The sequence below is a fragment of the Lathyrus oleraceus genome, chromosome 7 (assembly GCF_024323335.1).
Source record: "Lathyrus oleraceus cultivar Zhongwan6 chromosome 7, CAAS_Psat_ZW6_1.0, whole genome shotgun sequence".
Classification (NCBI taxonomy): domain Eukaryota; kingdom Viridiplantae; phylum Streptophyta; class Magnoliopsida; order Fabales; family Fabaceae; genus Lathyrus; species Lathyrus oleraceus.
Genome location: NC_066585.1, coordinates 394,704,886 through 394,731,488, shown reverse-complemented (window position 1 = coordinate 394,731,488; position 26,603 = coordinate 394,704,886). Strand labels below are relative to the sequence as shown.

At 38.8% G+C, this 26,603-nt stretch overlaps 1 long non-coding RNA gene across 6 annotated transcripts; it reads left to right on the top strand.

Moving 5' to 3' along the window:
• Nucleotides 1–14,797: 14,797 nt before the first annotated feature.
• LOC127103383 (uncharacterized) lies at nucleotides 14,798–17,789 on the top strand. 6 transcript variants are annotated; one of them, XR_007794773.1, is made up of 7 exons: nucleotides 14,798–15,164; nucleotides 15,755–15,799; nucleotides 16,073–16,233; nucleotides 16,323–16,418; nucleotides 16,510–16,961; nucleotides 17,053–17,290; nucleotides 17,480–17,789. It is a non-coding gene; the product is annotated as an uncharacterized LOC127103383 (long non-coding RNA). The 6 variants fall into 6 exon arrangements; XR_007794772.1 differs by adding an exon at nucleotides 15,883–15,980 and having other exon boundaries at nucleotides 16,510–17,290; XR_007794769.1 differs by having other exon boundaries at nucleotides 16,510–17,290.
• The last annotated feature ends 8,814 nt before the right edge of the window (nucleotides 17,790–26,603 follow it).

Below are 26,603 nucleotides of genomic sequence, written 5' to 3'. Positions count from 1 at the left end.
AATGCCACTCGGGCCAACAGAAGAAGTAGGAGTCTTTTGTACAGAGGAGGGTTTGGCAACAGGTGCCGGATTCGGACCATTCACTGCAGTCCCAACCGGACGCACAACAGTATCAGAAACAATATGAGGCTTCGGGGGTGTAGAAAATACACGACCACTACGGGTCAACCCGTTCACATCAGCAATGTTTACCACAGAAGTTGAAGGCAACGACACTTCTTTCCCATCTTCAACAGCAACTGGATTATATCGGAAAGGGATCGCTCTATCTGAAGCATAAGGCACACGGCCTGCAGGCTTAATCACCAAGGAAGGAGAGACCTTCGGCTTGCTACCATCATAACGGATGACAACAGGCTCCGGAATTTTGAACACAGGAGAAATCACATTTACTTCTGGTTCGTCTTCATCAACATTTCTGTTTTGAAGAATCTCAATAGTACCATCGTCTAGCAACTCTTGCAACTCTCTGCGCACTTGGCGACAACCCAATCTGTTGACAGAGAAGATACGGCATTTGTCATGGTCGTGCTCCATATGACTGTAATCACACAGTAGACGATGCAATTCAACCAATGACTGTCGAATATGGCTTACATATTTGACTTTATATTTGCCAGGGCAACCCTGGACCATGTTAACCGACTTCCCATGCTCGGGCAATGGGTTCTTCGTAACATTGGGGCCTGAGTCCTCAAAGCTCAGAATGCCGCATCTCATAAGGTCTTGCACCTTAGTCTTCAATGGATAGCAGTTCTCTATATTGTGACCTGGAGCACCGGAATGATAAACACAATGTTGGTCGGGCTTGTACCACCACTGCGGGTTAGCAGGTACAGTCGGAGGATCCCTCGGGGTAATCAGTTTCGGCTCTATTAAAGAGGGATATAGCTCAGTGTATGACATAGGAATAGGATCGAAAGTGATCTTCTTCCTATCATAATTCATATTAGCCTGATTACTATTGTTGCGAGGCTGGTAAGCCTGTTGCTGTGAGCGATGTTGCTGTTGATACTGAGGTTGTTGCTGATTATGCTGATTGTTGTATCTGAAGACAGGTGCTATGTGAGCCACCTGATGCTGGTTGCTGGCTTGACGCACAGGCTTCCTCTTGCCAGAGGGTCTTCTAGGTTTAACATGGGATTGCACAGCATGTGCCTCCCCATCTTTCTTCTTAAACGCCCCATATCGTTTAGAAGAGCCTTCATCCTTAGTCAACCGTCCTTCCCGGACTCCTTCCTCTAATCTCATCCCCATGTTCACCATCTCAGTGAAATCAGAGGGAGCACTAGCGACCATCCGCTCATAATAAAATGAACTAAGAGTTTTCGGAAAGATCTTGGTCATCTCCTTCTCTTCCAGCGGAGGAGTAATCTGAGCTGCCAGCTCTCGCCACCTCTGGGCGTACTCTTTTAATGTCTCTTTGTCCTTCTGGGACATAGCTCTGAGTTGATCACGGTCAGGAGACATATCCACATTATATTTGTACTACTTGACGAAGGCTTCGCCAAGATCGTTGAAGGAGCGGATGTTTGCGCTATCAAGGCTCATATACCACCGAAGAGCTGCACCGGACAAACTATCATGAAAATAATGAATCAGCAGCTGATCATTATCTGTTTGAGTAGACATTTTCCTGGCATACATAACCAGGTGACTGAGCGGACAGGTGTTCCCCTTATACTTCTCAAAGTCAGGGACTTTGAACTTGACGGGTATCTTAACACCGGGAACCAAGCATAATTCAGCAGCAGACTTGCCGAACAAATCCTTCCCTCGGAGGGTCTTCAATTCCTTGCGGAGTTCAAGGAATTGGTCGTTCATAGCTTCCATCTTTTCATTAAAACCTGGGCCCTCAGATGGCTCAGAATGATAGATGGTGTCTTCTACCCTAGGAATGGTATGCACGATAGGAGGAGGCATCGCAAGGACCGGGCTAGATGCCGACATGGAAGCAAATGTAGGAGCTGGAATATCTGGCATAAAACCTGGAGGCATACCCAAAGGAAACCCGGCTGGCATGGCATTCGGCATGAAATGGGCACTAGCAGCTGGCACAGTTGACGAAGTAACCTCAGAAATAACAGTCCTCTGGGGAGGAGTTGCAGGCAGTGGAGACGGTTGATTCTGGGCAGCTAGGAATTGCTCCATCAGGGCACTCAGTCTAGCGACCTCTTCCTTCAGCTCTCGGTTCTCTTGTTCAAGTTGATCCATCACTCTTGCAGAATTGGCTCGGGTGTAGTACCGATGAGTCAGCTTGTCTTCAAAATAAATGAAGAGCACAGAGTTAGGCCACAGACATGAAGACCAGAACAACACCTGCTTATGCAAAATGATGCATGCAATGCTTGTGCATATGCTTTGTTTTTATTTCAAGGAACTTTTAGGGTTCTATTTGCGAATTTTGAAATATTAAACATTTAATAGCATATGGAAAAATATCTCATCAAATATATATTTGGGACAAAGAAGTACAGCACTGTCGATTATATTACAAGGGAAAAGGAAAATGAACATCCTATGGATCCCTAGAAGCTCAGGATGCTGGAAGACGAGATGCACAAAGCCTCTTGATCTCTCTCTCATATGCTGCTTCCATATCCGCTTTCTCCTTAGCAAGTCGATCATACTTCCTCTTCCAAAACTTGGAAGACTGAGGAAGCAGAGAAGTCCAGGTATCATTCGGATCGTCTATCACCTGATGCTCGAGGAATTCGATCAGAGCGTCCTTTTCCTTAAGTTGTTGAAGCAACTCTTCTCTTTCACGGATCCAGGCACGTGAAAGGTTTTCTTCTCTCAACTCCTCTACACCTTGGTTAGGGAGGGTTGAAGACCCAGCCACATCCAACGGTGTAGGTCTCGGATAATCATATGGCATAAGATACTCAGAGGCTCTCTACCTGACCCAAGAAGTATACGGCTCCAAAGCAATGCACTTCTTAGGACCCAACTTACTTCTACCCTTCTTGTGAATCTTGCGCCAAGCGCGGACCATCCTGGCTTTTAGACCTTGGGGATCTTTACCCTCCTGAAAGAATACACCTTCTAACAGAATGTTATGAGGTTTATCCTTTAGGGGGAACCCAAGCTGACGACGTGCTAATATAGGGTTGTAGCTAATCCCACCACATGTACCAAGAAGAGGCACATTAGGGAATTCACCATAATAATCAATGATCTGAACTGTATCATACACGCGATCATACCAAGAGATATCGTCATTAGTGAGAGACATAGGTCTCGTAGACCACCGTAGACATCCCTTGTTCTCCTTGAAGGCGACCGTCTGCGGTAAGTGAGAAATAAACCACTTATACAACAGAGGCAAGCAACACACAATAGCTCCTCCACCCTTTGCATTCCTCAGATGCAAAGAGAAATATGTATCACCCAACAGAGTAGGAACGGGATTAAGAACAGAAAAGATCCTAATGGCGTTCACATCCACAAATTTGTCGATGTTGGGGAACAATACCAAACCATAGATAAGCAGCACGAATAAAGCCTCAAAGGCATCCTCACTCATGGCCTTCCCATAAACGGTAGCTTGAGCGATGAGGAAATCAGAAGGAAGACCCTGAATTCCACCTTTGGTGGTCATATGCGCTTCAATAAGTGATTCATCTATGTGCAACAAGTTTGCGATCTCTCGAGAAGTCGGAATACACTCTAAGCCACTGAACGGCACCTGCTCCAGAATAGGAATACCCACAAGAAGAGCATACTCCTCAAGCGTAGGAAACAGCTGAAAGTCCGGAAAAGAGAAGCAGTGATACAGAGGATCATAGAACTGTGCCAAAGTACTCATCAACCCTTCATCGACCTGAGTAGTCAATAGAGGTAGAAGCTTCCCATAACGAGCTTTGAAACCCAAGGGATCTAATACATAAGATGTCAGATTCCTTAACTCTTTCAGATCGGGCTGTCGAAAGTTGTACTTCTTTGTATGCCTTTTTGGTCTTTCCATGTCTGAAAATTTTGCAAATAAACCCTTTAAGTTCCTTGAATTTTTTTTTGATTTTTCTGATGACATGAATGCAGATGAATGCATGAATGTATGAATGCAACAATCACACTCAAGGATCAAGCAAAAAACACCAGACAAAGGTCATGGGAAAGCTCATAGTATCCTTAATATCAATCATCCATCTTGGTGGATTATGGTTTTCACCTTATCAACACCCAAGTTCCATTGATATTAACGATACATGAACCGACTCAATCATCCTTAATATCAATCATCCATTTTGGTGGATTATGGTTTTCACCTTATCGACACCCAAGTTCCATTGATATTAAGGATGTCTGAACGACTCAACCACGAATCACGGGTTTGTTGAGAGTCACGAGCATGGAGTCTCGGTTAAGAACCACCCAAAGGGAGTGTACTAGGGTTTTAACCTGCAGAACATGTTCTACCAGAGGTTCCCATAGTCATCATCCCATCTTTCGAGTATTATCGGAGGAACGAATACTCGTATTCCAAAAATATTCTCAAGAGAGACTCTTATGAGTGTAGTATCGCGTAACAATTGCATCAGATCTGACATCTGAACGACTTCCGCACTACGTCCTAAAAATAGGCCAAGATGGGCTTGGTAAACTAAGGTCCTTGGCTTCTAAGGCACATGATTGAAAGAATAATGCCTAACCACAAATAACTTGTGTGATATTATTAATCCAACATGACCTCCACCAAGTGAATGGACTCGCAAGTCAACTTGCTAAGGAATACTCCACACAAGTCGACGAGACTATGCCATTCTCCTATCCTAAGGTGCACTCGAGTTCGGGCATAGAACTCATCTCACAGAAACCACCAAGCAAACAACAATTGTATACCAAGCAATTCAATCATTACAATCAATACAGTAATCCCAAATTGTACAAAAATATGTCATATAACAAATAAACAATATCATACAACAAGGGTGAAAAGTAGGCAAAACCACCAAGGAGAACTCCCCAGCAGAGTCGCCACTTTTCTGTAGCGGTGTATTCGTCACTTTATGATTTATTGACTAAATCAAAAGCAAAGCATACAAAGAATCGAGTCGCCACCGCACTTTTATTTATCAAAAGGAATGGCTAAAAAGCGAACAAAAGCCTAAGAAGTTTTACACATAGAAAACTAATGAAAAGGTCAGAGATCTGGGTAAGGGGTTAATTACGCAATGGGAAGGTGTTAGGCACCCAAAACGTCCTAGGTACTCCTAGGGAGCCCTTTTCACAACTTGTTGTACGAAATGTTATTTGTTTATGAAATATTTATTTTGCAAACATGGATTGAAGGGATGAGAAAAGAATATACAAGTTATTATTTTTGTGTTTGAACGGATGAACCCGTTGCCTACGTACCTTTCCATGGAAGGTAAGCATCAAAACGCCGTAGTTCGGCTAAAAGATTTCCAAAAGTATGGGTGAATTGATTTTAAAACAAAAGCCCTAAGGTCTTTCGTTATCCATGGGAGAAAACTCAACCTATGCAAACAACAAGTCCACCATGTGAGAAAAGCTTCAACTTGCCAGTGAGGGGTTAACCCTATAATAAGCAAGGAAGTCTTACAATTCAATCACTAAGGACAAAATGTGAGATTAACATCAATCAACTAGGATAAATCAAACCTATGGCTAATGTATGAAAACTTATCAAGAATGGACAAAGCCACAAAACAATTGAATGAGTGAGATTAACCAATTAGGATTATTCACAAAAGTGGTCAAGATATGATTAGAATTCAATTCAAAAGAAGTATTATGAAAATGAAATTTGAAAAATCAAAGGCCTAGGGCCTAGGTTTCTAATTTGAAAAGAAATGAAAATGTTTGCACAATAGTTTTCTTGTTTTGGATTAACATGCAAATGGAGGTTTAAAGAAACAAAAGGTGGGAGGGTGAGGAAGTAAAACTTCTTAGATGTTCACCTCTTGAGATCATATGTAGATGATTCAAGTGATTCCTTTGGAATAGGCAACAATGCAATAAGCAAATAACAAGATGGATAAAGTAAATGGATACCGGATGCCAATCAATGGACTTATTCCAATCTCACAAAACAAAATGGATACCGGATGCCAATTAATGGACTTATACCAATCTCCTAAAGCAAAAAGCAAACATGGATACCAGATGCCAATCAATGGACTTATACTAGTCTCCTAAAACAAAGAGAAACATGGATACCAGATGCCAATCAATGGACTTATACTAGTCTCCTACCATATCATATGAAACAACTGCCAATCAATGGACTTATGCTTGCCTCCTCCATGGACAAAACACAATGTCACAAAGTAATGAACAATGATTATGAAATGATATACAAGTAATGATGATACATGCACCAAGGCACACATAAGCAAATATGCACAGATGAATCAAGTAATCAAACAAACAAGTCAATTAGCACACACTATATACAATCAATTAGGCTCAAGCAAGGTTAGGCTTTGCAGCCAACTGGAATGGGGTACTTTGAGCTCTTAACCCTAACATTGAGAGTTAGGGTGAAGCAGATGAAATGGAGATGAGGGGTGTGCCTCATAGCTCTTATCCCTGGTCAAGGAGAGCTTTGATCAATGGAAAGTGTGGGAGTTCAGAAAGTTGGAACTCTTCTCCACAAATGATTGACTCTATAAGATCTTGGGTTATTATTCACCATGCATCAACACATGGTGTGAGCAAGGTGAATGACACACTGAGTAGCAGGAGATGGATTACACATCTCTTTTATCTGCCAATTGCCTCATGAGAGGACTTTACATGCTTGGCACAAAATTAAACAATCACAAGCATTGCCTCTTAAGGAGGACTTCAGACAGGTGCCTACCAATAACAGTAGGTCTTCCAGACTACATGAAGATTAGAGATTATACCTAAGTGGTTAAGCAACCAAGCAAAGCAAAGTTCAAAAGAACTTAAAGCAACTTAGGTACCTATGGAAACACTAAACAAATCAGTACAATGCTCAGACAAACAGACAACAGTCAATAAGCAACAGACAGACCCAATGTACAAAATGTGTAAGCCAAAAGGCAAACTCAAGTGAATTAGCATCAACCTACAAAACACACAATGTTAGTAATCAAGAGCAAACATCAACAATCACATGATGAGGCATCATCAACTATGGAACTTGGATGCTTAAACCTGAAATCAAAGCTCAAATGTAAGCAACAAACCACTAGGTCAAAGCCTAGGGTCAAAGATGGAGAAAAAATTTGAAACAGGGGCTGAAATTTAACACAAAGTAACTTCAAACACATGTTGACATATCCTAAAAAGTCTCACATCAAAATCAATCACCAAAAGCATTTCATGATCAAGTGAAGTTCAAGGCAATTTTAAAGCTCATATGTGATCAACATGAATGAAATATTCAAATCAAAACAGAAATGATTCAAATAAATCTGGAAAAATTCATGCACATTCAAGACATATAACATGATCAACATACAAAAAATCAGGGGAATCAGAGATCAATTGGTATGGCAATCACATGGTACAAGTTGAACATTCAAAGGTGTGACACAAATTGTCACACCAAGTTAGCACAAGCATAAAACAGAAATGGTAATTGAGAAAAATGTCAAACCAAAACCTAAATGTCAAGCAATATGTCTAGAACTATCATGCAAAATTTCACATTCATTGGATAAGAAACAAGCATTTCACGATGAGATAAGCAAGGCAAGGTCACACATGCATATGTATCCAATCAACCTAGCACAAATTATTTTTCCAGCCAGGCACAACATGCAATTTGATGCTCATAAAAAACTAGACAGAATAAGGAGCATTGTGCAAAAAATTGGAGTGAAATTGATGTATTTTTCTATTTTATATGATTTTTTGAAGTTGATGTAAAAAATTAAAAATGGAAATGGACATGACATGTGAAAATAGGAGGGAAAGTGAAAAGTAGCATGGCATTTGAAAAATCTCGCTCGCTGGGAATCGAAGCCAGTGCATATTCAAATTTGGCGCTCAACATGAAACGACGCCGTATTGAATTAACCCTAAGCGCCCAGAATTTTCGTAGCTAAACATGAAATTCGTAGCTAAACCGCAGCAAGGCATGAAGAAACCGTACCTAAACCTGGAAATTGCATGAACTTCAAAGGTTGAAGATGAAGATCATGATGATCTTCATCTGGATTTTCCAGAAAATCTCAAAACGTCCAGAAATCAAAAAAAATAACACCAAACGATTTGTCATGTCATGGAGATTCAAGATCAACAATCAAAACTTGCAAAAACATCAAAACAAACTCGGATCGAAGAGAATCATTTCAACATGTCAAATATTCAATCATCCATAACTAACTCAAAACAACACCAAATCACACGATTCAAAGCTTAGATTCATCAGGACAACAAGATCTACAACAATATCATAATGAATTCAAAAATTAATGAGATCGAATCCTGACCTCTTGAAGAGCAGCAAGCTGAAATCGTGCTATCCAAGGCTTGTAGTGGTCCAAAGCTTCTCTATGATGCTTGTATAGATGATTGAAGGAGAGATTGAAGCTCAATTGCACACGAATCCAGCAGATTTTGAAAATGCCATGGATGCTTCAACCTTTGAGTATAAACCAAACAGGCACGATTTGCTTCAATTCCACGTCCAATTTTGCTCAGAAACACTTCCTAATCATGAATCTATCAAAAGAAATGGCTCTTGTGTGAAGAATTTGCAAAAAAAAATTGAGAGAAAAATTTGAGTGATTTTTGAATCTAGATCTGAAAATGAATGTTAATGCTGAAAACAGTTAGGATTAACAATATATATGTCATGCTAATCATGTTTAGAACCTGTTTAAGCCAAATGCACTTAAGATTAATCAATTGTAAGGTGTATGCACAAAATGATATTTTCACCTCCATGCATGGAATGCATGTGTGAACAGTGCACGAATCTGACCCAAAACCACTTAAACAAGGCCCATGCAAGCTTTGGAAATGGTTTTGTATGCATATGATCATTAAAAATGATTTTATGAAATTTCTTTCAAAAACTTCATGAATCAGAACATGATCATGCAAATGGAATTCATGCCATGTAATGGATGTTTTGGAAACTAGAGGTCATGATGAACAAAATGCCAAAAGAACCACTCATTTTGGAGCTTTGGTTGAAAAGTTATGCTCGTTTGAATTTTCAAGCACACTTTGCTATGATTTGATCATATCTCCTCAACCACACATTATAAATTCATGATCTTGGACATTATAGAAATGGTAGAGAAATACCTACAACTTTCATGTTCAAGAAAATTTCATTTGAAGCCTTCTTGATGATGTAAAATTGAGTTGAAGTTGGTCCAAAATCTTTCCATTTTTGGAAAGTTCAAATTATAGGTCACTTGCTATTTTTGGAAATTCTTGACCTGACTTCAAATTCTTCAATGTGAGTGTTTGAAATGTCAAATGAGACTTGTTTGAACATGAATGAAGTATTTCTAATCACTTCCCACCTCCAAATCCACAGTTGACTTTGCAGTTGACTTTCTAGATCTTCAGTTGACTTGGAAGTGTTCTGGTGAAATTCAAGCCTCTACCACTTGGGATTTTGTTTCAAAGTGACATCACAACTCATATGAACTCTTGTGAATGATTGTGGGGTCCAAATATTAAGAATGACCACCATCTATTGCTCAATGAATGCCTTTAATTACCTTGACCTGTTAATGCTTCATCTGCAAGACAAAGGTTAGATGACATACTTTTGTACTTTTGGTTAGTGATTAAAAAGAAAATCAATGATATACAAATGCAAACATGCTTGGTGATCAAGAATCACTCTCAAAAAGATGACCCACCCATAGGGAAGGAAGCAAGGTGTCCAATGATCCTTGAGGCAATGCAATGATATGATATGATGCCATGAGGGATCTTAGGGACAAAATTGGGGTCTTACACAACCAACCATCATTCCCTCTGACGTCCAACCCTCTGACCCCAACACCTCTGACGTTACCCCTCCAAATACTTTCGCTGAACCTCCAACTCTCAACCTAAGCCCTCCCACTTCCTCACCTCTACCATCTGAACCTGACCACTCCCTGCCAACCCTAGAAGAGGCAATTATGCTGTTTGCAGAAGCATCAGTGGAAAAGGTTAAGTCCCTGTCCACAAACTCTGGCATCAGTGATGATCCTTCCTCTGTTAGGACACACTAGAACATAGTCTTTGGCTGGATGACTTCTGCGGCCTTTAAGCTGAAAAACATCTCTGAGCAAGTCAGAAACGACTTTATCAGAGACGCTGAGGCAAGACTACAAGAGCGCTTAGCCAGAGAAGCTGAGGAAGAAGCCAGAAGGGAAGCAGAAGAAAGAGCAAGATAAGAAGAACTTCAAAGGGTAAGGGAAGCTGAAGCCAAAGCTCTAGCTGATGCTGCTGCTGCTGAAGCTGAAGCAAAAGCTGCTGCTGAAGCTAAAGCTAAAGCAGCTGAAGAACAAAATGCTCTGACTCAGGGGGAGTCCTCTACTTTTGCCCCTGTGGTTCTCAAGACCCTTGAGGAGCTTCAGAAAGAGCAGAAGGAAGTCCGAGCAAGATTGGATCAACAGGACACAGTCAACGCCAACATCCAGAATCTGCTGACTCAACTGCTTCAGAGAATGCCTCCTCCTCCCAACCCTTAGGCACTTAGGATGTTTTTTTTCTTGCTTGTTTGCTTTGCTTGTATTGTCTCTGATGTTTTTTCTCTTATCTGGATATATATATATATATATATATATATATATATATATATATATATATATATATTTTCTTCCTGCTTATTACTTTTTTAAGTCTTTTTGACTCTGACAAATAGGGGGAGAAATCAAAAAACTTTGATGAAAAATTGTCTAATTCCTCAAGCACTCTGCAAACATACTATTCAATTAAAATCCATCTAACACTCTTTGACTTAGAAAGATGCAGAAAGGTATCTAGAAAACTTCATTGCTTGGAAGCTCTGGTAAGAACTTCTGAACTCCCTAGCTCATCTCAGGGGGAGCTCACTTCTATCTGATCTGATAAACTCTTATATCTGAATGTTTCATCTGTCATTTAAGTTTGTTTTGTCATCATCAAAAAGTGGGAGATTGTAAGAACAAAAATAGTTCTACAACAGACTCCAGGATTTTGATGATAACAAAGGATGAAACCAAAATTGGCACTCTAACGAAAAGTTTCTAAGTGTGCAGGACTCTGAACAAGAACAAAGGAATCTGATCACTTTATCAGATACAAAATAAAATCAGATACAAAGTACCAGAAGATCAGAAGCATCTGAAGTGGAAACGCTCCCTAGAAGTTTTGACTCTGAGCAAAACAACATAGCAGAATATCAGAAGCATCTGAAGAAGAAGCACGCTCCAGAAGTTCTGACTCTGAGCAACAGCATATCAGAACACCAGAAGCTCTCAACTTCCTCTGAAGTCAACACTGATGATCTAAAAGACCAAGACTATCAGAAGCTCTAATGTCATTTCTCAGATCTTAGATTAATAGAGTAATTCAGACTCTGACGAAGAATTTCCTTATCCAGAAAGAGTAACGGCAACTACAACTTCAAAGGGAAAGAAACCATATTTGGAAAGAAGTTATTCAGGGAGACAAACTTGTTTTGGCAAGAAACAACAGAAATTATGACATTTAACTCTCATCAAGACAAAATATCTGCCATCACTACAATGGTCCTTTCACCTCTATATAAAGGACGGCAAACTTCTTGAGAGACACACCAGAACGCACAGAAATACGCTACTCTCTCTCTTAATCTTTCACGAGCTTTTGCTCATAACGTGAAACTTCTTACTTGCTCAAATTTCTGTAATATTTGCTTTATCCTAGAAGCATTCTAGATTACATATTATGTCTTTACCTAAATTGATTTTTTATTCCTCAAGTGACTCTGCGCAGTCTGTATACTTGAGAGGACTAAGAGATCTTTCTCTTAGACGTTGGTTGTAATAATCTTTCAAGATTAGTGGATTAAGTCCTTGTTGAAGGCGAAATAACCTTGGCCGGGTGGACTGGAGTAGCTTTGTGTTATAAGCGAACCAGTATAAAATCCTGTGTGATTTTATTTTGCAAAAGCGCTTATTTTCCAAAACAATTCAAACCCCCCTTTCTTGTTTCTCTCACCTTCAGTTTTAGCTAAAAAGAAGGAATTAAATGTTTGGGATGAGAGCCAAACAACTCTAGGCATGAAATGCGGACTATTCGTTAGGCGTCCTAAAAGGATGTATATGGAATACCAAAGAAGTTGTATTTCGATGTCAAAGAGACAGTATGTCACTGGGTGAACGATTTATGATCGAAGGTAGATAGTGAAGTGTGAAAGATATGAATGGTGCCCTAAGGCGAAAGAAGGAATAATTAGAAGTATGCTTGCCAAAGATTCGCATCCTCGTGCCTACGTATTCTCATTGTGAAATGAGAAAGTCAGAGCATTCATAGTTCGGAACTACGAGAATAAAGGAAGAGAGATGTTCGTCTAAGCAACGGGGACTCACAAGACAAACACACAAGGGAGGATTGTAGTACTGGAATGCAAGGAATATTGTATCACTTGCTGGAGATTGGCAATTCGAGATCAAATCGGGGTAGTACTTTGGATCCAAGAGAAGGATAGACTCTTAATCGTAGAGGTAGGTAGGCATTTACCAATACGTGGACTAGCGAACCACCATTATAAGGTAAAGTCGAAAAGAAAGACTGAATTAAGTGTTTGGGATGAGAGACAAACAAAGATAAAGTTAGTGTTTGGGATGAGAGCCAAATAAGGATGAAGTTAGATGTTTGGGATGAGAGCCAAACAAGGGTGAAGTTAGTGTTTGGGATGAGAGCCAAACAAACCTCGATTGAAGAGACGGGTTGTCCTCAAGACGTCCTAAGAGGATAGACAAGGAGTCCAAGGAGAAGTATGATTGATCTCGAAGAGATGGTATTGGTTGTGTGAATGGAGAGTGATCCATGGGATAGAGAAGGTAGATTGATAAATAAGATAGCTCGCGAAGAAACCAGGTTCTCCTGCCTACGTACCCTTATAGTGTAATAAGGAAATCAGAGCTTTCGTAGTTCAACCCACTAGGGCTGAAAAGAAATTGATAGGAGGCGAGAAGAAATGGATGATTGAGATTGAAGTGATATGAATGGATATACTTGATAGTTACTGGATGAAATCACACTAACTTTCAATTGGAGGGAGAAGATTCTTTGTAGTTGTTTCTTGTGATGATGAAGACCTTATCAGTCGTTAGATTCGAATTGCACTAAAGTCTATGAATGGAGGCGAATACGATAAGTGTTGGGTCATACGTCCCATACCCAAAGATACTCTGAATGGGGGTAGGAATACTCCAGTCCCACTCCTTCTCCATTACTTAAGGCTCGTATCGTACAACTTGATTCATGATTGATAAGTTGTTGACGTCGTCCTTGCTTTTGTTGTATTGTGCTTTATGAAGATAGACTTGTTAATTGTATGGTTAGAATTGTGCTAAAGTTTATGAATAGAGGTGAATACATTGAGCGCTGGGTCATATATCCCATACCCAAAGATACTTAGAATGGGGGTAGGAATACTCCAGCCCCACTCCTTCTCTACTGCTTAAGGCCCGTGTCACACTTCTAAGTGTTGAAGATGCCACATTTGACGTGCTTGAATAATCCGCTGCTTGGTATGACTGAGGATGCCTTAAGAAGATCTTGTCTCGAGGCCTTGAGCTCCACAGCGTGAAAGAAAAGTCCTACTAAGTGACCAAGGGTATTTTGGTCACTCAATTAGACTGGGGGATTATACAAGTTCAAAGGATTTAATTAATCAAAATTTCTTTTGATCAATTTAATCGGGGGTTTGGTTTTAGTTCTGAGGGAAACTAATTTTTAGATCTAATTGAAGTTAGTAATTGTTAGAAACTATCGTAAGGTATCATGCATTAGAAATTGATTGAGAATTCTAAGTTAGATTAGAAATCCTAAAGGAGCATGCCAAAATATTGATTAAAATCATGATTAAAATTCTATGTTAAGTCCTACAATGATTGAATTCTAATCCTAAGGGGAACATGTAATTTTAAACATAAAATATCAAAATAAGCCCATAAAGGGGAAAATGGTCAATAGTGAAATATGTCCAAATTCTATGGTCTAAATTGGTCTTAACCTAATGTTGATTTTAACCTAATGTTAGAAATTGTCATGATTCTCAATTTAATCAAGCATAATTGTTTCTAATTAAGCCTAATCATCATTCTAATGAAAGTCCTAATTAAATTGTAATTAAATTGCAAAAATCGTAATTAAATTCTAATATCCTAATGATCATTATTTACTTTCTAATTTCCATGATTAACCTAATTAAACTAATAAAGTCCTAATTAAATTATAAAGGAAATCAATTAAGAAAATAAAAGAAAAAAGTAATTGGGTCAGGGGGTATGAAATGGAAGAGATGGTGTAAACTGAATTCTGGCTAATGGGCTACAAAATAAGCCCGTTGCTGATTTTTGTACAACAAGCAAAATTCAAAAAATGGGGGGGGGGGGGGGGGTGGAAAAAGAAGTGGGCTACGTCTGAGTCCAATTAAACTCTCAATTATTCCAACTAGGGGGTTGAAAAGTGAAACTGCATGGGAAACTAGTGAAAGATGCTAACGGGCTTGGTCAAGCCCAATTCTATTTTTTCCTAAATCCCTGGGTAGTGTATTAGTAATCATGGTGTGTAAAGAGTAATATCCATGGGCCTTATCCACTTAAGCCCAATCAACTCACCTCTGTTGACTTAGACAAGTCAACAGAGTCAAAATGCCTCCATGCGCGCGCTCAGCCTCACTGTTGTTCACCTTGGCTCGCCGCACCGACGTCCGTCACCGTTGCCGGTGTTGGATTATACATAACCACCACCACCATTGGATGCGCCGTGACAAGCTAATCACGAACATGGGACTGGAATAGGCAAATAATCACAACTTTGGTTGAATTGAACCTAAGCAGAGAGGAACCCTAACATTCGAAACTCAAATTAAATGGTGTATGTCTCAGACCAATCCCTACAACTATGGGGCTTCTACTTCCTATCATGGATACTACACCTTGGCATGCTCAGAGCAAGTAAATGATGCAAAATGAAAAATGACATACCGGAGAAGATGATCGGAGAATTCGCCGGTAAGTTTCCTGACCTTGATTCTTCCTTCTTCTTCTTCTTTTCGTCTCCTTCTTCTTCTTCTGAACTGGATTGATGCAGAGTGAGAGTGAGGTGGTTTAGATCAAGCTAAATTGAAGCTTCAATGGATTTTGAGAGAGAGAGAGAGAGAGAGAACTTTGGTGAGGGTGAGGGAAGAGATTGCAGAGAGAGTGAATTTTCTAAGCAAAGTGTTCGAGAGACTCAAATGATGATAGTGAAGTTGTTTAAATAGATAAGAGGTTTGGAACTTTGGTAGGCTTGCAATGAGGTTTGGATTCAAATGGCTTTTGGTTAGGAGTTAGTTAACATTGACTCACTGAGTTAGTTGCAAACTCAGTTAAGTAAACTTGACTTAGTTAGTTAGGAATGGTTATGTTAGTTGGTGAATGAGCAAGCTTTGTTTTTTTGTTGACTGGATAACATAGGTCATAACTTAAGTGGATTTTGTCTAATAGCTTGAGTCCTGACCTGTTGCGCATGTTTTCTTTTAAAGCCAATGGTTAATGACTTGAACTATTGTGAGTGTTATGTTATGGCTGCAATAGGTTGATGTTATGTTGTTGGGATGCAGGTTGATCAATTGCTTGGTTATGAACTTTGCACTTCTAATGGACAGGTACTGTTATGCCTGTGCTCTGGTTCAAAGCTTCATTGATGTGATAGGAGAATGCATTGTTGTTTATTAGCTATACATTGCAGGGTGTTTTGTAAGCCATTACAAGTCTAGGTTTTCCACTGTCTGCACCAGCCCATTGGTCGTAATTTCTGCTCATGGCTTTGCTACACTACCAATGATGGTTGTGTATTATACTGCAATCTTTAACCAACTTCCTTGTTTTGTCAGCTTGTTGTTCATGATGCTAATGTAAAAGGCTGGTTTATGTTGCAGCTGGTTGCAGGTCTTGTGTTATGGTTGAGTTGCAGGAACTGCATGGTTTAGCTTGAGTTTGAAATAGGTTTTGGGTTTGGCTCGATGCAAGTTGGTACAGTCATGGTGTTGCAAGGCAATCTCATGATCTTGTTGTTGTAGAACTGCTTCTGCATTGCTAGGTCTTTGATGATAGAAATGTTAGTTTGATTATTCGATTTTGTTGTGCAAGATGGCTATGTGAAGGTTTGACATATCATGTATGTTGCAGGTTTTGCTCATCTGTCAAACAGTTATGGTATCACTGAAGTAGGGAGATTATGGAAGCAGGAAGCGCCAAGTGAATGCTCACAACTGGTCATTGCAGGTTAGGCTTATAAGTCGATGTTGTGAATTGTTGGGTTGGTTAAAATGCACATGAGCTATAGGTGGTTATTGTGTGCAACATTGGCTTGTAGGATGCTGTGAAATGCTGCTAATTCCAGGCCAAAGTGTAGCAATGTCAAATGTGTCCACTGCAGGTTTTTATGGGGAGTTTTCATGTGACATTAAATGCTGGAAATACCCAAATGGAATTTCTCATGCAACCATGGTACCCAAGATGCATTCCACACTGGTCCCCTTCATTCTCCTGTTCAGCTTTAAGAATTCAATCAAAGCCCTAACAACATTGCTACTAACATGTGATGGTTTTCGTGTGATCCAAGGTCTGTGAGGTTTTTGTTTGGCTAGTGCAAGGATGATGCTTTTGAATTTCCCTTATAGGGTTCTTGACCAATGTTTCTGACTTGGTGATTTGTCTCATCTACTGTCTTTTGATTGCTACATCCTTCATGCTTTGTTGATGTTGGATGACCAAGGATGTTGGTCAGAGTTGGTGTGTAGTCATTGAATATCTTGTGTTGCCCTGGTATGTGATTTTTGTTGCTAGGTTTAGGCATTTGGGTGCATATTGCATGATGGCCATAATGTGCTGTAGGTATGTGTTGTGGTTTTTACAGGAAGCTTGACTCATGTTGATGCAAGTTTACATAGTTAGATCTGGCTGCAATTATGACTTGTTAGGCATGGATTTGGTAAGATTGTGGATGCTGCAAGTCCCTGTAATACTACGTGTTTGCTGCAGGATTTGGTGTTCCTTGTTTCTCATGCCTTACGGGTCGTATTTGCTCATGTTTGGACTGCAAGTTGATGTCCAATGTGGTGGCTTGGTCAGGATGTGGTCTGCTGCAGGTTCAGGTATGGTTCACTGTAGCCTACTGTGGTTTCAAGTTGTTGAGCTGCGATTGCCTTATTTGCTGCAGTTGTAGGTTGCAAGTTCAGGTTTGGTTATGGCATGTTGTGGTTGTTAATCTATTGTGGTTTCAATGCCTTGTTCTTCCATGCTTCTACTAAAACCTTGTTCCATGTTTTAACTTGGTTTTACAGGTCATGTGTGCATGAAAGAAAAAACAGGAAGTGTATTGCCATATCTCACCATGGATTTTGAAACAAACAAGTGCAAGGTGCAAGTCTAATATTGTCATGGCTTTGGAAGATTAGACTAGAATGGGAAATTTTAGGGTTTTAGGATGAGAATTTAAGGTATTAGGGATTTGGATTGACTTTGGTCAAAGTTGACCAAAAAGTCAACTATTGACCAAAGTCAACATTTGGTCAAAAGTTGCCAAGACTTGTAATTTTTCATGTAATGATCAATGTGATGGTTTATATATGGATATTTGGATGTTAAATGGTTCTCAAGTTGTTTTCATTTTACAATGGATTTTGTATTGGTATGTGCTTGAATTGAAATGAACATGGTCATGACTTGTAAATGGAATGGTTTATGAATAAGGTTATTACCTAATGAAACAAGGTTAAGGCTTAACTATGAATCAAAGGACAAATACCTCTTGGATTGTGATACAATAGGCTTTAGTGTTTTAAGGAGGCAAAACCATCCATGAACAAAACAACCAAGCATTGCGACTAAGATGAATAAGACCAATGACCAGATGAAAGTGAACCAAGAGTGGACTTTGTGCTTGAGGTGATTAGATAGGATGAGAAGGGTGGAGAAAATCATGAAAGCCATGAGACTTGAGTCAAGACAAAGATCAAGGTGGTGCCAACCAGTCAGTGGGTGAAAGGTGGATGGAGTTAGGGTTTTGGATGTCTCCAAATGGAAAGTCAAGCCACAAAGTCCATCAAGACCATTTCCTTCTTGATTAGGGTTTCTATGAAGCCTACCCCTCAAGAAAGCCCTTTGAATCAAACCATAAGCTTCAACAACAAATATTCCAATATATGAGCCTGCATTAGGTTTTTGATGGCCAAGCCCAGATTCAGAGAGGCCCCCTAGGATCCCATCATCATATCTTGAGTAATTAGGGCTTTGAAGACCCCATAGGATTGGCCACACCTTTGTTGAAATCCAGCCTTCACTATCCTCATTAGGGTTTCACATTCCTTATGCTGATGATGTGATCAACCCATGCCTTTGGACTTTGATACCTGTGTGAGTCCTAACTTTATGGGCCCAAGTTTCTTTTGAATCCATGAGGAATGATGCATGTGGGTGAGTAATGGATGTATGCAAGTCATCTTCTGATCAAGTGATTGGATACATAGGTGAGAAAGGGGAGGGAAAATTTAGGGGTATAACATATGGAATCGCTCTTCCCACATATCCTTCTCTCGCTTCATCTTGGCGAGTGCGTCTTCCAACTCATCTACATATTGGTTAGGGAGAGTTAATGGCTCAACCACAACCACATACATAGGTCTTTCATAAGGATATGGCATCTTTAATTCTAAAGCTCTCTTCTTCACCCAAAGAGTGTAAGCTTCCAAAGCTACATAATTGCACGGACCAAGATCAGATCTTCCTTTCCTATGCACATTATGCCAAGCATGCACAATCTTCTGCTTCAAATGTTGGGGATCTTTACCCTCTTGATAGAAAAGACCTTCTAACGACATGTTATTAGGTTTGTCTCTCAAGGGGAACCCAAGTTGACGACGAGCCAAAGCAGGGTTCTAGTTAATTCCTCCTTGTGTACCAATGAGAGGCACATTGGAGAATTCACGACAACAATCAATAATCTTCAAACTACACAAAGAAGGATCATACCAAACTAATTCATCATTAGTGAGAGACATAAGTCTCTAAGACCACCGTAGACATTGTTTGTTCTCCACAAAAGCAGGTGTCTGAGGCAAGTGCGAAATAAATCACTTGTATAGAAGAGGAATGCAACGAACAATAGTTCCACCACCCTTAGAATTACTTAGATGCAAATAGAAGTACATATCACCCAACAAAGTAGGCACAGGATTTCCAATCAAGAAAATTCTAATGGCGTTAACATCAACAAAATCGTCAATGTTAGGGAACAAAGCTAATCCTTAGATGAGCAACACAAAGATAGCTTCAAAAGCATCCATACTACCAGCTTGAGAAAAAGAAGTAGCTTCCTTGATGAGGAAATCAGATGGCAACCCAAATAATCCTCCTTTCTTCACCCAATGAGCCTCTATCTCATACTTCTTCAAGTGAAGAACTTCAACAATAAGATGAGATATGGGAATCTCTTCCAATCCATTAAACGACACTTTTATAGAAACAGGTATCCTCAAGATATGGGCATACTCCTCCAACATAGGCACAAGCTGATAATCAGGAAAAGTGAAGCAACGGTAGAGAGGATCATAGAACTGCACTAACACACTCAAAAGTCCTTCCACTACATCACCAGACAAGATAGACATAAGCTTCCCATAACGTTGTTTGAAGTCCAAGGGATCTAATACAAAGGATGCTAGCTTCCTTAACTCTTTCAAGTCGGGACATCTGAAACTGTACTTCTTAGTGTTCCTTCGTCCACAATCCATGGTCTGAAAATGTTTGCAAATAATACCTCAGTTCCTTGAAATTTTCGTGTGATGAATGTTATGATGCGCATGAATGCATGAATGAAACAAACACAAGTAAGGGATCACACTCAAGGAAAACAAAGGTCAATGGATGAATCAAGTCATTGTCAAGATCAATCATCCATTTTGGTGGATTATGGTTTACACCTTATCAACACCCAAGTTCCATTGATATTGACAAGACTTGATTGGATCAACCAAGAATCAAGGGTTTGTTGTAAGTCACGAGCATGGAGTCTAGGTAAGAACCATCCCAAGGGAGTGAACTAAGGATAACAACCTATAGATCATGTTCTAAAAAGTTCCCAGAGTCTTAATTCCATCTATTAGATATTACAGGTTAGGATGACTGACTCATTAACCCATAATATTCTCAAGAGAAACTCGTCTGAGTGTAGTATCGTGTAACAACTGTTATCAAGTCTACACTTGAACAGTCTTTTCACTACGTCCTAAATAGGCCTAAAGGGGGTACATGTTCTACGGTCCTTAGCTTCTCGGGCCCCAAATTAGAGATAGTATTGCCTAACCACAAATACTTGTGTGACATTTCCAAATCCAAAAGGGTCTCCACTGAGCAGATGGGTCTCAAGCCAACTTGTTAAGGACTACTTCACACAAGTCGAACATGACTATACCATCCTCCTATCTTAATTGCACTCAAGTTCAGGTTAGAACTTATCTCACCACTCAGAGATCACCAAGCATAACAAGCAGATTATATCACATAAACAAATATACATACATCAATTATACAATTATATACACACAAAAAAGTAGGTTAACCCCACTGGAGACTACTCCTCAGCAGAGTCGCCACTTAATTTCTGTAGCGATAAATTCATGATCATCAAGCAATGGATAAGCTAGACATCAAATAACAAGAGTCGCCACCGCGCTTTTATTGTTTCCAAAGGAAAAGGGAAAAAGTACGAACAAAACCCAAGAATAAGAAGTTTTCAAATCAAAACTAATAAAATGCCAAAGATTACAGGAAAGGGGGTTGGTTACATAGAGTGAAGGTGTTAGCACTTAAAGTGTCCTAGGTACTCCTAGGGAACCCTTTCTTGTGTGCATATGTGATTTTTGTTCAAATTGATGTTTACAAACAAATTGAATGGGGGGGGGGGGGGATGAGAAAAGAATTCATTAATTATATTTTTGTGTTTGACAAGACCTTCAGACTTGTGCCTACATACCAACATAAAAATGAGGGATCAAAACCTCGTAGTTCGTGGTATCAATTTCAAAGTGGATACATTGCTTTTAACAAAAATTATGTTTGAAAGGCACAAAGGCCTAAAATGGTTTGAATGAGTTAGTTCTTTTTGGCTTTTGAAAATTTTAAGTCAAGTATGGTTAAGTCTATTTACAAGTTTGATTAGGAAAAGAAGTTTGAAAATACAATGGCTTAAGGCCAAAGTTTCTAGTTTGCAAAAGTGGTCAAAGTTCAAAAATCTATAAACACAAGCAAATAATATTTTTGAAAGGAGGGAGAGATTTTGAAATTAAAGAAGTGGGGAGGAGATGAAGAGACTAATCCTAAGGAAAAATTTAAAAGTTAAGAGTTGAAAAGATCTGACCGATAAGCTGCAATCCAATAGACAAGAATGTCATATAGAAACCCAAATTCCATTGGACATTAGAATCAAGCAACAAATAATGAATAATATATCAACTTGAAGAGCAAGGCATCAAATAAAGATAGCCACATCCAAGCTTAGAAACTGCATGATCTCCTTTAAATTTGCTCATGTAGCAGATGAATTCCACAATGCCATAAGTCACAGGTTCAAAATGACAATTTCACAATGATCATATTGCAGATGAGCTCAAATGGATCTTCAATGATGTATCAGATGAAGTTTCAAGTTACAAGCACTTGGTTACATGAAAGTTGGCATTGGCCAAGTCCTTTGCATAGGGAGTGTTGCCTAAATTCTAAGTCCAATTGTCTCACATCAAACCAACAGTCCGCACAAAATGTTTTTTTAGGGTTTTTTGTTCTTATTATGTAAATTAATGGTCAAAGACCACACAAGCAATCACAATGTACACAAACAAAATATATCACACAATATGGTCCAAGTGGACAAAGTGAAAATGACATTAACATAAACAATTAGATTGGTATGAATAATGGAAAATGAATAAAGCTTAAAAAATAAAGTGCATCAAAAATAAAGGCTTGAAACTAAATGTTAGTGGTTAATAGGTTAGAAGTTAGTATTGCTTTTACTTTTGTTTTAAATCATTTTTTGGAGAACACTCAACCCACTTATCACAAGCATGGATCCTTGAACTAAGACACCTTCCAAAGGAAGGAAACAAGGCCATGTTTCCACAAAATACGATGAAATAGGGGAGACTTACAATCTCACTAACTAGAATGCTATGCCTTTTGTGTCAAAATTTAGTGTTATGTTAAGCAATCATAATTAGACTTATGTAAAAGTCACAACTATTTGGGGCCGGGCAATAGAGTTTTGGTGTTAATGCATATTAGAGACATAGTATAATGGACTATGCTCATGAAACATACCACAAACAAAAAGAATATGCAAAAGTGGTGGCCTAATCTCATCCATACTTATGTTGATTTTGCAATCAACTAGCCTTAGGATGTAGAGATATCATAGGTCCATGACATGAATGCATAAAGAAGGGGAATGAGATGAAGAGGGAGGGGAGATAGAGCAACCTCAAATTGGACAAAGGAGGACTTTTACCAAATTAAGATCATTCATTCATTTTGGGAGATGGAATGTACATTTCATCAATCCCCTAAATCCAATGATCTTAATCTAACAAAGTCAAATCAAGCTTGACCAAGGACCAACAACACAAGTCAAACTTACAAAACCAATCAAAATGGCTCAACACAATTATTTGGCATTTATTCAATTTAAATATACTAAAAATAATTCATTAAATTAAATATGGTTGGTCAATTTCCTAAAACCTCATCAAAACACCAAAGAAATGGCCATGAGATTTATCATAGGTCAAACAAGGTCAAAGGACCTTGGAGAAAAACTTTCAGAATTTTAAGAAACTTAAAAGTATTTTTAAACAATTAAAAATAATCACAAAATCAATGAAATCATGAAAAATATTAATAATGATCTAAAAAATAATTTTTGTTCAAAATTGATTTTATTAAATTTTTTTTGGTGAAACTCTCATATTTTTTGGATCAATATTAAAATTAATATGAATTAATGAAAATCAAAGGAATAAAATGAAAATCAGAAAATACAAAAAAAACGTGGACCACTTGATCTCCCTCATTAATTGAGGTGGCAGATCAAGTGGACACAAACGCGCCTTCCATGACGAAACTTAGTCAGCGTGCCACACAAGTGGAAATCAGAACCAACGCTCGTGATTAAAACAATTTGAAATGGATCAATGGTTCTGAACCGTGCCACCTCACTGCTGGATATGAGGAGTTGAGTTTTGAGGTGTGTCAACTGAGTTGCTTCGATTAGACCCCAAAGCAACTCAATCTTCTTGCCTACATTGGTAGGACTTCAGACAACCAAAAATCCAAGAGAATTGATGAGAATTGAGTGAGAATCGAAGAGAATAAAAAATCTGGAAAATACCTTCAATGTTATGCAGAACTTGATCTCTCTTGCTTCAATTCATGTTTGGTCTTGCTCCAATAGCTTGTAGAAGTGGCTTAGGATTGGTATAAAGCTTTGGATCCTAGAGTTTTTGAATCTCCAAACAGTGAGATTCAAACTCAATTTTGAAGTGAAAATTATCAGGTTTTCCTTTGAATTGTGAGGGTTTGAAGAGGGGAAGCAAAGTTGGTGCACGAGGATCCTCTCAAATGAGCTCAGAGGGTCTCTATTTATAGAAAATTGAAGTGTTATTTGCACACTTGAAATTTCTTCCAAAATTGGCAATGTCATGTTCATGCTTGCATGGGTGTGTACATGCCCATGAAACAATGCACTAAGGTCCAAGTTCAACTGTGGTGAAGTATGAATGAAGCTTGATTGGCAAGCCAAAGTGAAATGGTCATTTGAGGTTTTGATTTTGCCAATTGATGCAGGCCTGTTAACACCATGCACAACCCTAGAAAACCTAATCCAAAATGAATGAATTAGGACTCTTTAGAAATCTTAGATCAAGAGGAACAACTCTTATGTTTAAAATTTTTCCATTTGGAACTTGGATCATGATGAATTTTGAGGTGGAAGTTTGGAAATTCCAACATGTTGAAATTTGTTCTAAGTGTCAAGTCATATACTTCAATATTCCACCTTGCTTAATTTTTTATGTGAGCTCCAAATGAGAAACGTGTCTTCATAAAAGTTGTAGCTATTTAAAAGAAATTCAAAATGGTTACCAATTTGACATCATTTGGATTTATAATGAGAGAGTTATGCATTTTTGAAGTTGAGGAAAATCACTTGTTCAATGGTATTGGTCCAAATTGACCTATAATGTATCCTTATATCACATGCTCACAAAAGTTGATTTAGATTTTGCAACAAATATAAAAGTTGAAGTAGACATCTTGCATTTGACTGTGAAACTTGGAAATATTTCATCTCATAAAAATTGAGCAGGTTATGGCCTTGGGAAGTTGACTTTCAAATTAGGGTTTAAACAAAATGACCTATAATGTTTCAACATAGAAAATGACTTTCCAAGAAAAATTAGCTCTATACCTCAACATGAAAGTTGTTTGGAATGTCATTTATAGTAACTTTTCTCTTGTAACCATTTTCATATGATGAAAATTGTAGGATATAGGGTCTGGGGGGACCTAGTTTTGATTAGATGAATTCATTTGGCCAACCACCATCAACCAACTTGTTAACCTGCAATTCTCTTGACTTTTTAGGCTCATGGTGGATCATATATGCATAAGATGATGAATTTTGAAGTGTACCTTGAGAAAGTTTATCAATTGATGAGGAAGCTTGTTGAAGAAGTTACTCAAGATACCCAGTCACACTACGGCTTCCAAAGCAAACAAACTCCAAATTCTTGAAGAAATCTCAATCAAAATAACATGCAAAGATCATTGGGACTCATATATGATTCTTAGAGACATTGTGGATCATTACTTGGTTGTTCTCTTAGCCATGAGGGTCTTAAACCCTAGATATGAACTTGATAGATCAATGGGGATCATACCCTACCTACAAAAGGGTTAGGCAAATGCTAATACATATTTTTGGTATTTTGGTTAGAAAAATGATAATATATAAGTATGATACAATCACATGGTGCTTGGTGATCTCTCCCAAAACAAACCAAATGAAAGAGGGGTAAGGAGGATGCCAATGTGTGATCCCAATGCTAGTGCATATGATGAAATTGCATGAGGGATCTTAGGGTCAAAATTGGGGTCTTACACTTCCCAAGCACTACAAAGGCATCAACGCTTGTTGATTGTAATTCAAAGTGTGTGGCACGAGCCTTAAGCATTAGAGAAGGAATGAGATTGGTGAATTCCTACCCCCATTCTTGATATATTTGGTTATGGGATAAATGACCCAGTGCTCATCGTATTTACCCTTATTCATAGCTTTAGCACAATTCGAATCATATGATTGGCAAGTCTCCCTTCACAAAGCAGTAATGCAACAAGCAAGGACTACATAAACAACTTATCAATCATGAACCGAGTTGTACGACACGAGCCTTAAGCAATGGAGAAGGAGTGGGACTGGAGAATTCCTACCCTATTCTGAATATCTTTGGGTATGGGACGAATGACCCAGTGCTCATCATATTCACCTATATTCATAGACTTTAGTGCAATTCGAATCGAATGATTGATAAGGTCTTCATTACAAGAAACAACAACAAAGATTCTCCCCTCTCCATTTGAAAGTTAAGATGAGAATTACATGTCACGAGCCTTAAGTAGTAAAGAAGGAATGGGACTGGAGAGTTCCTACCCCCATTCTAGATATCTTTGGGTATGGGACGAATGACCCAACACTCATCGTATCCACCTTTACTCATAGACTTTAGTGTGATTCTTATCAAGTAACTATCAAGTCTATTACATTCTTTCATTCTTTCATTCAATCATTCAATCATATTCTTTTTCCTCCTTAATCATCTTGTTTTCAGCCGTAGTAGGTTGAACTACGAAAGCTCTGATTTCCTTATTGCACTATATGGATATGTAGGCAGGAGAATTAAGATTCTTCGTGAGCTATCTTATTTATCAATCTACCCTATTTATCGATCAATCTTTCGACACCCCAATAGTGGAGCATCTTTTGCTATCAATAACTCGTGGTTGTACACCCTCTTCTAATCAATTATTTTCCTTGTGAGGTGTTAAACCTTGGCACTTTCTTTTCCTTGTGAGGTGTTAAACCTTGGCTCTTCGATTTTGATCTTCACCCTGAGAGTCATAAACTCTGGCATCTAACTTTCTTTGCCTTGTGAGGTTTTAAACCTTGGTTATTCGATTTTGATCTTCGCCCCGAGAGTCGTAGACTCTGACATCTTACATTATTTGCCTTGAGAGGTGTTAAACCTTGGCTATCTGATTTGGTCTTCGCCTTGAGAGTCGTGGACTCTGGCATATGTTGCTCTTTACCTTGTGAGGTGTTAAACCTTGGTTATTCAATTCAATTCTCAGCCCTGAGAT